The sequence below is a fragment of the Dendrobates tinctorius genome, unplaced genomic scaffold (genome assembly GCF_039654945.1).
Source record: "Dendrobates tinctorius isolate UK_male_01 unplaced genomic scaffold, ASM3965494v1 ptg000503c, whole genome shotgun sequence".
NCBI lineage: Eukaryota > Metazoa > Chordata > Amphibia > Anura > Dendrobatidae > Dendrobates > Dendrobates tinctorius.
The window spans coordinates 805,287-819,802 of record NW_027362162.1 but is presented as its reverse complement, the minus strand read 5'-3'; the positions used below and the strand labels follow the sequence as shown (position 1 = coordinate 819,802).

General features: G+C 44.0%; 1 pseudogene; it reads right to left on the bottom strand.

Annotated features, from left to right (window-relative positions):
* The window catches only part of LOC141078106 (uncharacterized), a 766,429-nt pseudogene that overhangs the window by 147,364 nt on the left and 604,549 nt on the right, over positions 1-14,516 (bottom strand).

Below are 14,516 nucleotides of genomic sequence, written 5' to 3'. Positions count from 1 at the left end.
AACAGTGAGTAAAGCTTTGGAACCGCACGCCCTGGTGTCCTCCAGTTATTCCGCACCGCTACACCTGAGTACCTGTACCTACACCATCTACGCCTCCCCGCCATTACAGCATATACACTGCCCTGGGACTACAGCTCCATCTGTGGGGAGCTTTACCATCTATGCTGCACACACCATCAGTCCTAGAGGATCTGCATGCAGCGTCGGCCTAACATCATATTTGCCGAACACCACAGGTGGCGTCACGAACTTTACATTACAACCAATCACCACCGCCATTGATATTGAGGCTCAGGGCCAGGGACCGGGTCACCGCTGCTGTGACACATCATCCCCCTGACACCGGCCCGGTACCAAGTACTCCACTGCCCTGGGTGAAGCGAGGGCGACTCAATTTTTGGCGTCACAAACAGGATGACGAGACCCGACACTATCGGGTTCTGTGTGCCTGTGGCTTGTTGAACTTTGACTTTTGAAAATGTGCAGAAGACCAAATTTGATAGACTGTGATATGAGTCCTAAAGATGGCCGCTGGCGCGGAGAAGAAGGGCGTGAGGAGATGGGAGGTCCTGAGAAAAGACCGCGAAGAGTATTGGGCCTTCCCCGCCTGAATTACTATGTGACAGATGTATGGCCCACCCCCTGAGGGGTTCGTATACTGGCTTGGTATGGAGGCGCTGGAAGAAGACGCCGCCCCCAGAAGGATGGGCAGAGGAAGCCAGAGGCGAGCAGAAGGGCGGAGCAAGGAGAACGCCAGAACGCCATCTTGGGAAGCAAGGGAAGGAGGCCTGCAGAGTGTGGGGAAGTGCAAACCCCCGACGCCATGGCTGAAGGCTCCAACCCTGAGTCCGGAGCAATATGCCAGCGATTGCAAGATGACATAATAGCATTGACCACAAATCTGCAGCTGAAGGGAGAAGCTCTGGAGAAGCTGAGATGGCAGCACGCCCCGGAGGAGCCTACACCGGCGGCACCCTCTCCACCGGTACCTGCCACCGCTGCACTAGACTGTCCTCCGGCAGCGTTGGTTTTCACTTCCACGCTGTCTGTGCAGCTGAGTGCCGCTCGCCCGAAGAAGTCACCGGAGGGCCCGCGAGCTGAGATGGTGCTCCCGCCCGGACCTGTTGCGGCTGCGCAGGTCCTGACTGAGGCCCCCGCGGATCCGGAGCCGCCACCGGCTACACCACCACCAACACCCGGACCGCACCGCCGGGAGGCCTCAGGTACATCTGACGCCCCTTCACCCGGGAAGGCCCGGGGTTGCCCCGTAGCTGCAGCGGCTGGTCAGGTTGTGCTAGACCTGGTGTGGGACCGGGAAGCCAGTCCCCGGGGGGAGACACCGGAACCCTCAACGGTGGTACCGCAGGTTCCAACCGGCAGCGGTAGATCCCGGGAGGAGGCAGAAGAGAGTGAGGCCCATCGCCGAGCTACTATCAAGAAGCTGGCAGCTGAGTATCGGGAGAGGGAACAGCGGAGACTGGCTGTAGTAGGCCCCGATTTGAGGAGGAAGGAGAGGGCCCGTGCTGGACGTTACAGTTCCCAGGACGCTGCTGGATGGGGCAGGTCCTCAATGTCAATCAAGAACGGGGGTTTGAATTCATTGCCGACCCCAAGAGGATAAGTGATTTATTTTTCAACAGGAGGGACGTCGAACCCCACCTGCAGAAGGGACACCCCGACAGGAACCTGCAGCTTGGGAAGTATGTGACGTTTACCCGCCATGAGGAGCTCAGGGGATGGTACGCCCTGAATGTACGCCGAATCCCAGCTGAATTTGTTGAGAGGTACCTGCCATCGGAACCCGTCAATGCCCCTCCACGTACAACAGCCATCCAAACCACCCAGGTACCTGCTACCAGGTCTGCAGATACTACAAAGTTGACTCCAACCCGGCAATCTCAGAGGATCTCTGGCTTGACACCGTGGGAGGAAGCCTACTTAAAAATGGCTAATGATTACCTTGGTTCCAGTACCTGTTCCAGAAACCCAGGAGGGGATCACCAGTAAAGAAAAGAAAGAAAAATATACAAATCTCGTTACCCAGGAGGGTCAGTTGCACCGGTTGTGCCTTTTTCTACTTTTTGCATCATGTTGCCTAGTTTTTAATTGGCAGCGTTATTTTTGAAATTGAACTGTGGAGATCATAGACGCTGATTGGTCCAAAACTTTTATTGTAAATAGTTTGCACCCCTTTGGGTGCTCTCTCTTGGTTTTACATATGGAAGTCTTTGCGAAGATACCCTTTATATATAGACACTTTGTGAATATTATGTTTTTGAATGGACACTCTTCGAAGAATGATGTCTACCTCAACGGACACTGCAAGAATCCCGTCTGGGAGCAGTGTTCAGCACCTTTCAAGAATTTAGAATGTTTTATGATAAAGTACTTGATAATGTTGTGTCTTATGAAAAGTAAATGTCTTTTACTGAATATTTGATACAGAGAATTAGGAAAGTTTTGAGATAGAATGTGAAACTTGAATAAAGAATATGAGAATTGAACGCGACAGGTGACAGGCCAAGAGTAGATGGTCAGTGTCTTGCGTCCAGTGAAAAGAGAGTAACTGAAGGAAGAACAATAGAAAGTATTGCAATAAAGAAAATGTGTTGAGTATAGCACTTTGAATTAAGAATTGCACTTAAGTAAAATTTTTTGATATTGAGATAGGAAGTTAGTCTGTTTGTAACGTTTAAGAGATGTGCCTCTTATGTTAGGAAGATTAGATAGGTTTTTTTAATTGGCATTTAAAATTTTTTGTGTGTTCCTGTACTGTTAATTTTATGTCTTGCAGCCCGCAGACGTGCTGTGTTTAACGGGGGGTATTTGGCGCCCCTGAGGCTTCAGTCGCCACAGAGGTACTGCACCTTCTCCTAAGGTGTAGTGCCCCACCATCCAGGTAGGGTGGGAACTCCTTTCCAGACTCCACACCTGCATTCCACACACAGGATAGTTCAGTGGGGCCACCTAACAGCTTCAGGCTGGGGGGTTAGCAGAGCACCCCTTGTGGAACCCTGCTTCGTAACACGAGATGTGCTGGGAGGCGGATGGAGCAAGATGATACAAGAGAGTGGAAAGAGTGAGGTCAAGAGTTAAGTAGTTAGTTAGTGGGTTGGAGGAGAGTGAGAGAGAAGATGGATGTCTGAGGGACGTGCTGCAGCAGGTCCCAGTGATCTGGGCTGCTGGCACGGGAAAGACATAGAAAGAGACTGATAAGATTGATGACCTAACCTTCCAGAGGAGAGACAGAACAGATCGGAACGAAGGAGAAGAGAAGGACGGTGGGAAGCGGGTTGAGTAAGAGAAAGAACCCTTCCAGTCCAGAGCGCAAAGGCCGGGGCCCAGTCCCCGAGGTTGATTGGATCTTTTATGTCCAGCAGCAGACACCGGTGGAGTAGTGAGCCGCTAACGCCTTACTCCCATCATAGACTTGGGACACAACAGCACCTTATTAGTGAGCCGGGACTCTGGAGCGAGAGTCCCCCGAAGCAGGCTACAGCTGTCTGTCATACAAGTAGAGACTAGGAACACCTAGAGAGAGGCATTCCAGGGTCACTAAGTACTGGAGTGCTTCGCCCCTAAAGGCGCCTTGGAAGAGTCGTTCAGTCAGGTACACGTTGGCGGAGTGCTGGAGAGGAGAACCTATCTTGCCTGGAGGTTGGCTTGAACCCTGACCTGGAGAACACAGCGCGGAGGCTGGCATGTGTGTGAACTGCAAACAGTGAGTAAAGCTTTGGAACCGCACGCCCTGGTGTCCTCCAGTTATTCCGCACCGCTACACCTGAGTACCTGTACCTACACCATCTTCGTCTCCCCGCCATTACAGCATATACACTGCCTTGGGTCTACAGCTCTGCCTGTGGAGAGCTTTACCATCTATGCTGCACACACCATCAGTCCCAGAGGATCTGCATGCAGCGTCGGCCTAACATCATATTTGCCGAACACCACAGGTGGCGTCACGAACTTTACATTACAACCAAACACCACCGCCATTGATATTGAGGCCCTGAGTCATGGACCGGGTCACCGCTGCTGTGACACATCATCCCCCTGACACCGGCCCGGTACCGAGTACCCCACTGCCCTGGGTGAAGCGAGGGCGACTCAAAACCAACTGATCATATCCCCAGAGATACCCCTAATAGAGTACAGAAATTACATAGGAAAGAAATATACTGGATATACAAACTTAATACCATAAAACCGCATGGTCTAAATGAAATTACAGAGGGGTTTTTTATAACAATTCTCATCCCTTGTAACGAATAATATTTATTATTTCTTTTAATCAGTGCTGTGTATGCATCTGTGACTTCTATAAGAGATTGTAAATGATTTTATATGGATTTGTCAATGATATTATATCATGTTCATATACTGATCTGATACAATGGATCTACCATTGTTAGTACCACTTCAAACTACGACTTTCAATGTAAATGGTTCTTCTAAATGAATTGCTTGTAAATAATGATATTGTAAACATTTGAACAAGGGGTTCCTGGTGTAATGTGTGAGGTGCGGACTGTTTTTTAGTTGTTGTTTTTGCCTGGTGCGCTGCTGGGGATTGATCTCCTGTCCTCTTTGCTCTTTCCTTTTGTGACCTTTTCTTCTGCTCCATTATTCCTGATGGTGGTAATCTCAACCTTTTAAATACATTTTTTTATTTCAAATCACTAATTTTTTATTCAAAATCATCAATTATTAATTTTAACTAGTTTTCCGATCTCGAGTTGTGGCTCATTCATTAGATGGGTCTGCAAAACTCGGTCCATACGTAATTTTTTGGAGCAAGTTCTTGCCTGCAGTTGCTCCTTTTCGTTCTTATTTCTTTTTATTTTTTCTTTTAAATAAATCTATAAATCTCTAGAATCTATTTTATTCCTTTTTATTGTGTTGAATGTTACAACCTGAACTGTCATGTGCTGTGCTAAGTGTCAGAGTCATGAGCTTTGACACTGCTGGACATGTGATTCCCTTTGGCGCCAGATTTGAATGTGGAATCTATTTTAACAGTATGAGGTCATATTGTAGGATTATAGCAGCTCCTGATGAAGGAGTCCTGTAGACTTCGAAACGTGTTGAGAGAGTAAAACGCCATTCTTCAGCTTCTACTCGTCTGGACCGTTATTTGTACAGCAGCGCGGATGATAACCACAAATCCTCCTGGTTTAATGCTAAAATTCCAGTTGAGAGATGTAAGAAGCTTGTGGATGGTTGCAGTTATTTACTCCGAAAGGTGTGCAACCAAATATTAATTTGAGGGCGCCAACAATTTTGTCCAGCCCATTTTGGGGGTTTTGTATGAAATTATGTCCAATTTGTTTTTTTTTCTCTGATTTTTTTTATGTTGTTCCAATACACACAAAGGAAATAAACGTGTGTATAACGAAACATGTGTAATGGCTATAATATTCCGGGAGAAATACTTCATTTTCTGGAACAATTTCAAGGATGCTAAAATGTTTGGCCATGATTGTATGTACTGCACATGCACTGCATGATGACATCACAACAGAACTCTCTGTGACTCGGTGATTCACAATGACTTAGAACACTCGGTGCCACGCTGATGACATCACACAATAGAACCCTCTGAGACACACTGATGATGTCACAATTGACCCCAGTGTAAAACTATGTGCGACGGTCTGATCCCAGTTATTTTCTATTGTGCGTTGCAGTCACGAGTTGTGTGTTGCAAAGTCTGATATAGAAAGCGATATTTATTATTATCAAGCGATATTTATTATCAGCGCTAGAGAGGAGGAGAAGAGAGGAGAGAGGAGGAGGAGAGAGGAGGAGAAGAGAGAGGAGGAGAAGAAGAGAGAGAAGAGAGAGAGGAGAAGGAAGAGAGAGAAGAGAGAGAAAGGTAAGTTTGAACTTAATCTAATGAGTTATGGGAGTCTTTCCCAGGGGGAGACACGACCTTCAGATAATTATAGAGGGACAGATATAGATTTCCCTATAGAATCATCGCCAATAACAGGAGAGACACATTCTTGTAATCGGCATTAACTGTTTCAGGAAAAGGTCAATATTTCCTCTTCTTCATTTCTCTGATCTCACAGTCAGGTGAAAGCTTGTTTTTTTGCGAGATGAGTTGTTGTTTTGAAGAACACCATTCATTTTACTTTTGAAAAAAAAATGCTTGCTTTTGTGGACACATTCATGCAAAATATGTATGTTTTTATCTCTTTATGTTTTAATTCGGAACAGGAGATGATTTAAATTTTTATGTTTTATTATTTGTTTTTTTTTTTCTTCACCTTTTTGTTGATTTTTACCTTATGTTTTTAGTCCCACTAGGGGATGTAAACCTATAATTGTTTGATTGTTTATACTATATACTACAATAACACAGTATTGCAGTATATATTGAAATTAATGTTCCTCCTTATGGATTGATACATTAATGATAGATAGATAGATAGATAAGGGATTTGTAGTGCTTCACCACTGATAAAGCTATTATCTTATTTTAGTACCGTATATACTCGAGTATAAGCCGAGGCCCCTAATTTTGTCACAAAAAACTTATTGACTCGAGTGTAAGCCTAGGGTGGGAAATGCAGAAGCTACTGGTAAATTTCATAAATAAAAATAGATACCAATAATAGTGAAATTAATTGAGACATCGGTAGGTTAAATGTTTTTAAATATCCATATTTAAACAGGAGTCCCATATAATGCTCCATACAGTTCATGATGGCCCCATAAGATGCTCCATACAAAACACACCCCATATAATGCGCAATACAGTTCATGATGGCCCCATAAGATGCTCCATACAAAATACGCCCCATATAATGCTCCATAAAGTTCATGATGGGCCCCATAAGATGCTCCATACAAAAATATGCCCCATGTAATGCTGCACAAATGTTAATGATGGCCCCATAAGATGCTCCATAGAAAAATATGCCCCATATAATCATGCACAATAGTTAATGATGGCCCCATAAGATGCTCCATATCAAAATATGCCCCATATAATGCTACACAATGGTTAATGATGGCCCCATAAAATGCTCCATATTAAAATATTCCCCATATAATGCTGCACAAAGGTTAATGATGGCCCCATAAGATGCTCCATATTAAAATATTCCCTGATGGGGACAGGTGAATATTGCATGGCTCACACTCCCCCCAGTCCTATTCACCATCCAGACACTGCTACATCTCAGTCCCTGCATCTCCGCCCAGGCGCCGGCATCTCTCTTCCTGTCTTCTGATGCTGAGTAGTCACGTGGTAATGCTCATTAAAGAAATAAATATGCGCTTCACACCTATGGGAGTGGAGACACGTGCATATTCATTACTTTAATGAGCGGTACCAAGTTACCACTCAGCACTGGAAGGAAGACAGGAAGAGAGATGCTGGAGCCCGGACTGAGATGCAGGGACTGATATGCAGCGATGAGGCCAGGAGGGTGAGTATGATGTCTTCTGCTCCCCCATACCCCCTCCCCCACCAGCAATGACTCATGTATAAGCCAAGAGGGGTGTGAAAACACGCTGAAAAGCACAAAAAAAGTGCTGAAAATCTCGGCTTATACACGAGTATATACAGTATGTTTGTGCCGCTATAGTTGTGAAAGTACGTTTGTATACATATAGGTCAGTATGAGAGTATATGTGTATATACATATATATACATGATTGTACCCAGGGGTGAACACTGACAGCTTGGGACCCCTGTTCAAGAAATATGTCTGGGCCTCCCTCCTTTTTTTACAACAAAGTTCTTGTACTTTACATGTCAAATTCTCCTGTTATCTTTGTTATTTTCTGTTTTATTATATACCGTCCTCGCTTGTTAGATAATGTAATGCAGTGATGGGTGATGGAGCATGGGAAAGCTTCTATTCTGATGGAGGAGCTGATGGACTGGTCTTCTAGTCAGATGCTGCCCCATCAGCAGTCATTTTATATCTAATAAGAGAGGACTATGTGCTAGAGAGAAGGCGCTGAGACTAACAAAAATAATGAGAATACGCTATGTAAAGGACGGTGCTATTTATAATAAGTCATGATACTAAGTAATAATGGGATAGCACTGAACATTACAGAGAACACTATATAAAAAGGGACAGTGTCATACATAGCTAGAGAAGATGCTACATAATAGACGGCGCCATACATAGCTAGAGAGGATGCTACATAATAAGGGACGGCGCCATATATAACTAGAGGATGCTATATAATTAGGGACAATGCCATATATATAACTAGAGGATGCTATGTAATAAGAGATGGCGTTTAATTGCATAGTTTCCTCTTTTATTATATAAAAGGGGTATTCCCATCTCCACGATCCTATCTCAATATGCAGTAGGTGTAAAAATATTAGCAAATACCTCCAGTTAGGAATGTTGCATATGATGACATCACAATGGCTTAGAACCCCCAGTGACAGTCTTATGATGTCACAATTGGCGGTCCCTGCGTATACCTATGGACTGCATGATGACATCACAATGACTTAGAACCCTATGTGACAGGCTGATGATGTCACAATTGGCGGTCCCTGTGTATCCCTATGGGCGACGGCCTGACCCCAGTCACTTTCTATTGTGCGTTGCAGTCACAATTTGTGTGTTGCAAAACTTGTTATAGAAAGCCTTAATTATTTATTATTATCAGCGCCTTCCGTTGGAGAGAGAGAAAGGTAAGTCTGAACTTAGCCTAAAGAGTTACAGAAGTCTTTCCCAGGGGGAGACACAACCTGCAATTGATTATAGAGGGACAGATATAGATTTCCCTCTAGAATTATTGATTCTTACCTTATTTTTTAGTTCCCCTACGGGACTTTAACTTATTATTCTTTGCTTATTATACCATACACTGCATTATCACTGAGCACCACAGACTGAGACTAATGTAATATTTGTACCATCTTCTGTGTTTTTCTCCAGTGTTTGCAGGGCTCTGTGAACATGACATCTCTCAGTGATCTCACCAAAGTGCCAATTTTAGCTGATGATGTGAAAATAGACATTGACTGTAAAGAGAAGGATGAAAACGGAGAAACACAGGACCTGCACGAGCGGACGGGAGTTTCCAGCAAACGTTCCATCAGCACTGTAGTCATTCTATCCTGCATCAATATAGTTAACACCATGGCTTTCTTCATTGTTGTAGGTAGGTAGGGGCACAGTGGGTTATGTCGGTGGGGCAGGGTGTAGAAAGCCCCTAACTGCAACATAAAAGGAAAGAAATCTTCATGGCCAACGAGAAGGCTCGTTAGTTGCTGTGACGTCTCTTCCTGCACTTCTCTGATTACAATAATCACTTGTGTTCCTCTTTTTGTTCTGGCAGGAGCGATGCCTTACCTGAAAGCCGCCTTTAAAATGGATGACAATGGATCCAGCTTTCTAAAATTAGGTAAAATTTCAATATAAAATCTTATTCTAAAGTGACGAGGACGGGAGAAGTGTTTAAGTGCAACAGTCTAAATAATCCTCAAATTTAAAAATTGCAATAATATAGAAATGTTTTTCTTGACCTGTTTTTTCCCTTCCCATTCTAGCATTCACAGTCTGCAATGTGGTGTTTGGTCTAGTCTTTGGATACCTGGGAGACCGCTGGAGCAGGAAACGCATTGCGTGTACATGCATGGCCGTCTGGGCAGCCATAAGTATCGGCAGGATCTTCGTTCCCAATGAGGTAAACTGAACATGAATTGAACCTGTCAGGTCTTCCACGCCCTCCAACCAGCAGCACTCACTTATCTAGGAGTAAATTCCTGCCTCACCAGCCCTGTAGAATATTTATCTGTAAAAATGAGGTTAATAAAGCCTTCATATTGTCCCCATTTCCTGTGCTAATGGAGGCGCTGACTAGTTGTTGGGTCGTTAGTTGCCCCAGACTAGTCAGCCCTTTTCATGTTATCACGCCCCTGTGGGAGTGATAACATAATTTTCCGGAGCTTTTGTCATCGCCAGCTCCTGCACATCCCGCACACGCGCGCTGCACATTTCGGCATCGTCACTGCACCTCTGCAGCTGGGTGTACGCTACCTGGCTTCAGACGTGCACTGCCCATGACCGGGAGCCATAGTTTGAACTGACGGCCATGCGCACTGCACCATTGAAGCTGGAGAACGGAACACCTAAGTCATGGCCGGAAGCTCAGAAGATGGCTTCCGGTCACGCGCCTCTGATGTCAGGAAGCATCTGTGGATCTCGATGCCATCATGGAGCGCAATGCACGGACAGGCCGCGGGTCTTCCGACCCGATCATCACCATCACGCGGTCTGTGCATTGTAGTCAGTGATCGGACCATGATCCACAGACGTCTGCAGGAGCTGTAAAGCCTCTCACCTGTTTGTATCTAGATCAGTATTTTGCATTAGTATTTGTAACCACAAGCAGGAGCGGCTCAAAATTAGGGAAAGTTACAAATCTTTCTATTATGGTATTTCTTTAGATGTCTAAGAAACGTTTCTTGAATAGTCACTGAATATCTTTTTGTGTTTTCACAGTATTTTCCAGTTTTTCTGTTGACCACTGGACTGCTGGGAGCAGCACAGGCAAGCTTTAGAATTACTGCTCCCTCAATCATTGCCGACCTGTATGTGGGAGACCGGCGCAGCCGCGCACTTTCCTGCTATTACGTGGCAGGATTTATTGGCCGGTGAGTGTGGACCTATTTATTGATTAGAGGAATTCCGACAAGGCGGACTTGTTGTGGACTTTCTCCGGCCGCCCAGATTGTGCTCTGCAGATGCATGCATGTACAAGACATATGGATGGCATCTTACAACCCCCCCCCGCAAGTAATGAGGAATCCTTAATCAGAAAGGAGGAGCCGGAGAAAGACACTCGCACATTTATATGTTTGTGTGTGCAGAAATGATGACAACTTTGTTTTTGTTTATTACAGTGGTCTTGGTTACATCATTGGCTCTGAAGTTACAAGGGCATTCTCTGGCGACTGGCGAATAGCCTTTCTGGTAAGTAATAGGTCTGAGGGATCTTGTGGACAAACTGTGAATCTTAATTATAACTCCTATATGGTTTTAAAGGGAATCTGCCAGTATATTTTTATCATTTAATCTGAGAGCAAGGCCTCTGTAGGGGCAGAGGACCTGATTCCTGCGATGTGTCACTTACTGCTCTGTTTAGTTGTTTAGAAAAAAAAAAATCACTGTTTTATCAGCAGGAAATTATGAGGAGGGGACTAGTTGTCTCATGCCACATAGTCCTCCTGCTCTGTGTAACCCCTTCCCCCACTGATTGGTAGCTTTATGCCTATATACATTGTACACAGAAAAAGCTGGTGTGGGCGGGGTTATAATGGGCTCAGCATTCAGAAGCTCTGCAAGATCTGCATCAGAAAAAACAGAGATTTTATCAAAACTACACCAAGCAGAGCAACAAGTGACATATCGCTGGATTAGGGGTCTCTGTCCCTATATTATGTTGCTCACATATTTGCAGAAAACACCTGGCGATAGATTCCCTTTAATTCCCTTTAGTCTTTTCTTCTGATGACACCTCTGTATTTGTAATATGTGATGTCTCCTTCATCTACACAGCTCTCCCCTGTTCTGGGCATGATAGGACTCCTGTTCATGAGTGTGATTGTAAAAGAGCCGACCAGAAGAGCTGCAGAGGGAAATAACAGCAAACCGCTGAGCTTCAGAGCATGGATTTATGATGTAAAAAATCTCATTAAAAAGTAGGTATTTTCTGTGCACTGATTGATGTCACTGATCTACCCCGTGACTTCTACATTATTTACATGTTTTTTTCCCCTTTCCCCTTTCTGCAGCCCAAGCTTTATGTTTTGCACTCTTGGCATGACGGCTGTAAAGTTTGCTGCCGGTGCCATCAGCTCCTACGGTCTTATCTTCCTGCACCGTGCCCGGGACATCAAACAAGAGAGCGCACAAAATCAGACTGAAGTCGGCGGTGACTATCACAGGTACAAGTTTACCAAACTTTGATTTGACAATCACTGTTGGGAATTTAATATTCCCTCTACCCCAGTTTTCTCTTTAAAAAAAAATTATATTTTAAATGATTATTGTATCAAATTATTTATATTTCATTCATTCGAGCTCCTTCACTAATCTCTTTACCACTTTCCTTTGCAGTCTGATCTTTGGGTTAATTTCATGCATCTCTGGCATCTTGGGAGTTGTAACAGGTGCGAAGATAGCCAAGATATATAGGAAGAACCCTCGTGCCGACCCGATGGTTTGTGCTTCGGGCCTGCTCGGCTGCATCGTTTTCTTGGCCGTGGCTCTATTTATGGGAAACATCAGTATCGTGGCCACATATGTAAGTACCTGATGTGTAGATTGCTTTATAACCTTACTGGGTCTTGGAAATAGGACGGATGTAATGAGCGGTAGAAATCATAGACTATGGCGGGGGCTGTCTAGGAATGTATGGAAACTGGGGATGAATGGATTAAAGGGAACCGGTCACCTCGCTTTTCCGCTACAAGCTGCGGCCACTGCCTTTCGGGGCTTATCTACTACATTCTATAATGTGTATATGTATTGTTCCTTATCTCTGCAGGTGTTTATGTCCATCGGAATCATGTGTCTGAATCTGAACTGCTCCGTTTCGGCTGATATTCGCCAGGTGAGTGGAGAAAAGCGCTAAACTTAGCAAAGCTAAAATTATATTTATGTAGTCAGCCTGTATGTTCTGTTTCACCCATCAAGGCCCCTTAATCCTGGCTGTATCCAAGCATTTGTTGGATAATTCCCAACTAAACTCCAAAATAGACTTGGCCCAAGAAGATTAAAAACTTCTTTAATAAAATCTCAGTACATAACGGGCTTCTGGGCTTTTTTTTCAATCCTGGCTGACTGTGCTCTTTACTTCTGTTTCACATATGTTCACTTTGCCAATGTTCTCTTGTCTTGCTGCGTCCCGTGACTTACTTCTGCTCACTCAGAATATTCTCTTGTTTCAGTATGTAGTATCTCCTGCAAGACGATCAACAGCACAAGCCATATTTATGATAGTGTCCGAGCTGGGGACTGTCGGAAGCTCCTATGTCATCAGGCTGGTAAATAACTTTTACATATTTTCACATCACTTTAAAGCTACATTCATACATCTTTTTCCATTTGAACATCCTAGAAACATAGAATGTTAAAGTTGGCAGGGACCTCCAGGGTCATCGTGTCCAACCTCCTGCTCAATGCAGGATTCACTAAACCATCTCAGATGTCTGGCAAGCCTCTGTTTGAAGACTTCCATTGAAGGAGAACTCCCACCTCTCGTGGTAGCCTGTTTCACTCATTGGTTACCCTCATTTTCAAAAACATTTTGCTATTATCTAATCTGTATCTTCTCCCTTTCAGTTTCATTCCATTGTTTCTCATGTTTCCATGTGCAAATGAGAATAAGGGTGATCCCTCTACACTGTGACAGCCCTTCAGATATTTGTAGACAGCTATTAAGTCTCCTCTTAGCTTTTTTTGCAAGCTAAACATTCCCAGATCCTTTAACCGTTCCTCGTAGAACATACTTTGCAGTCCGCTCACCATCCTGGTACCTCTTCTCTGAACTTTCTCCAGTTTTTCGATGTCTTTTGTAAAATGTGGTGCCCAGAACTAGACACAGTATTCCATATGAGGTATGACCAAAGAGGAGTAGAGGGGGATAATTACTTCACGTGATCTAGACTCTTTTCTGCTTTTCTTAATACATCCTAGAACTGCATTTGCCTTTTTTTGCTGCTGCTGTATCACACTGTTATCTCATGTGCAGTCTGTGATCTACTAGTATACCGTCTTTTTCAAACAAACTGTTGCTTAGTTCTATTCCTCCCATTCCGTAATTGGAATTTTAGTTTTTCTTGCCCACATGTAGATTCTTGCATTTCTCCATGTTAAATATAATTCTATTAGTCACTGCCCATTATTCAAGTTTATCTAGATCCTTCTGAGTCCTTTCTCTATCTTCTCTATCGTTAGCTCTTCATTCCTAGCTTTTCATTGTCTGCAAATTTGATCAGTTTACCTTCAGTTCCCTTATCTAGATCATTTATAAAAATGTTGCACAACACTGTGGCCAGGAAAGAGCCTTGTAGTACCCCACTTGAAGCACTCTTCCAATTGGATGTGCTACTAATCGTACTCAAAGAGTGGTAATAAATAGTTATTTATTACCACTCTTTGAGAACGATCATTGAGCCATTTATGAATCCACCTAACCGTAGCCTTGTCAATCCCATACCTGGTCATTTTTTCAATAAGGATTGTATGAGATACTTTATCAAACGCTTTGTTGAAGTCAAAATATACAATATCTACCGCATTTCCCTGATCCACCCAGTTAGAGATTCCATCATAGAAGGAAATTAGATTAGTCTGGCATGACTTGTTTGCTACAAATCCATGCTGGCTCTTGTTAGTTACTTGTAATCTTATCCAAGTACTTACATACATGCTGTTTAATAATTTGTTCAAAGATCTTTCCTGGTATAGAAGTAAGGCTCACTGGCCTGTAATTTCCTGGTTCTAACGTCTTTCCTTGTT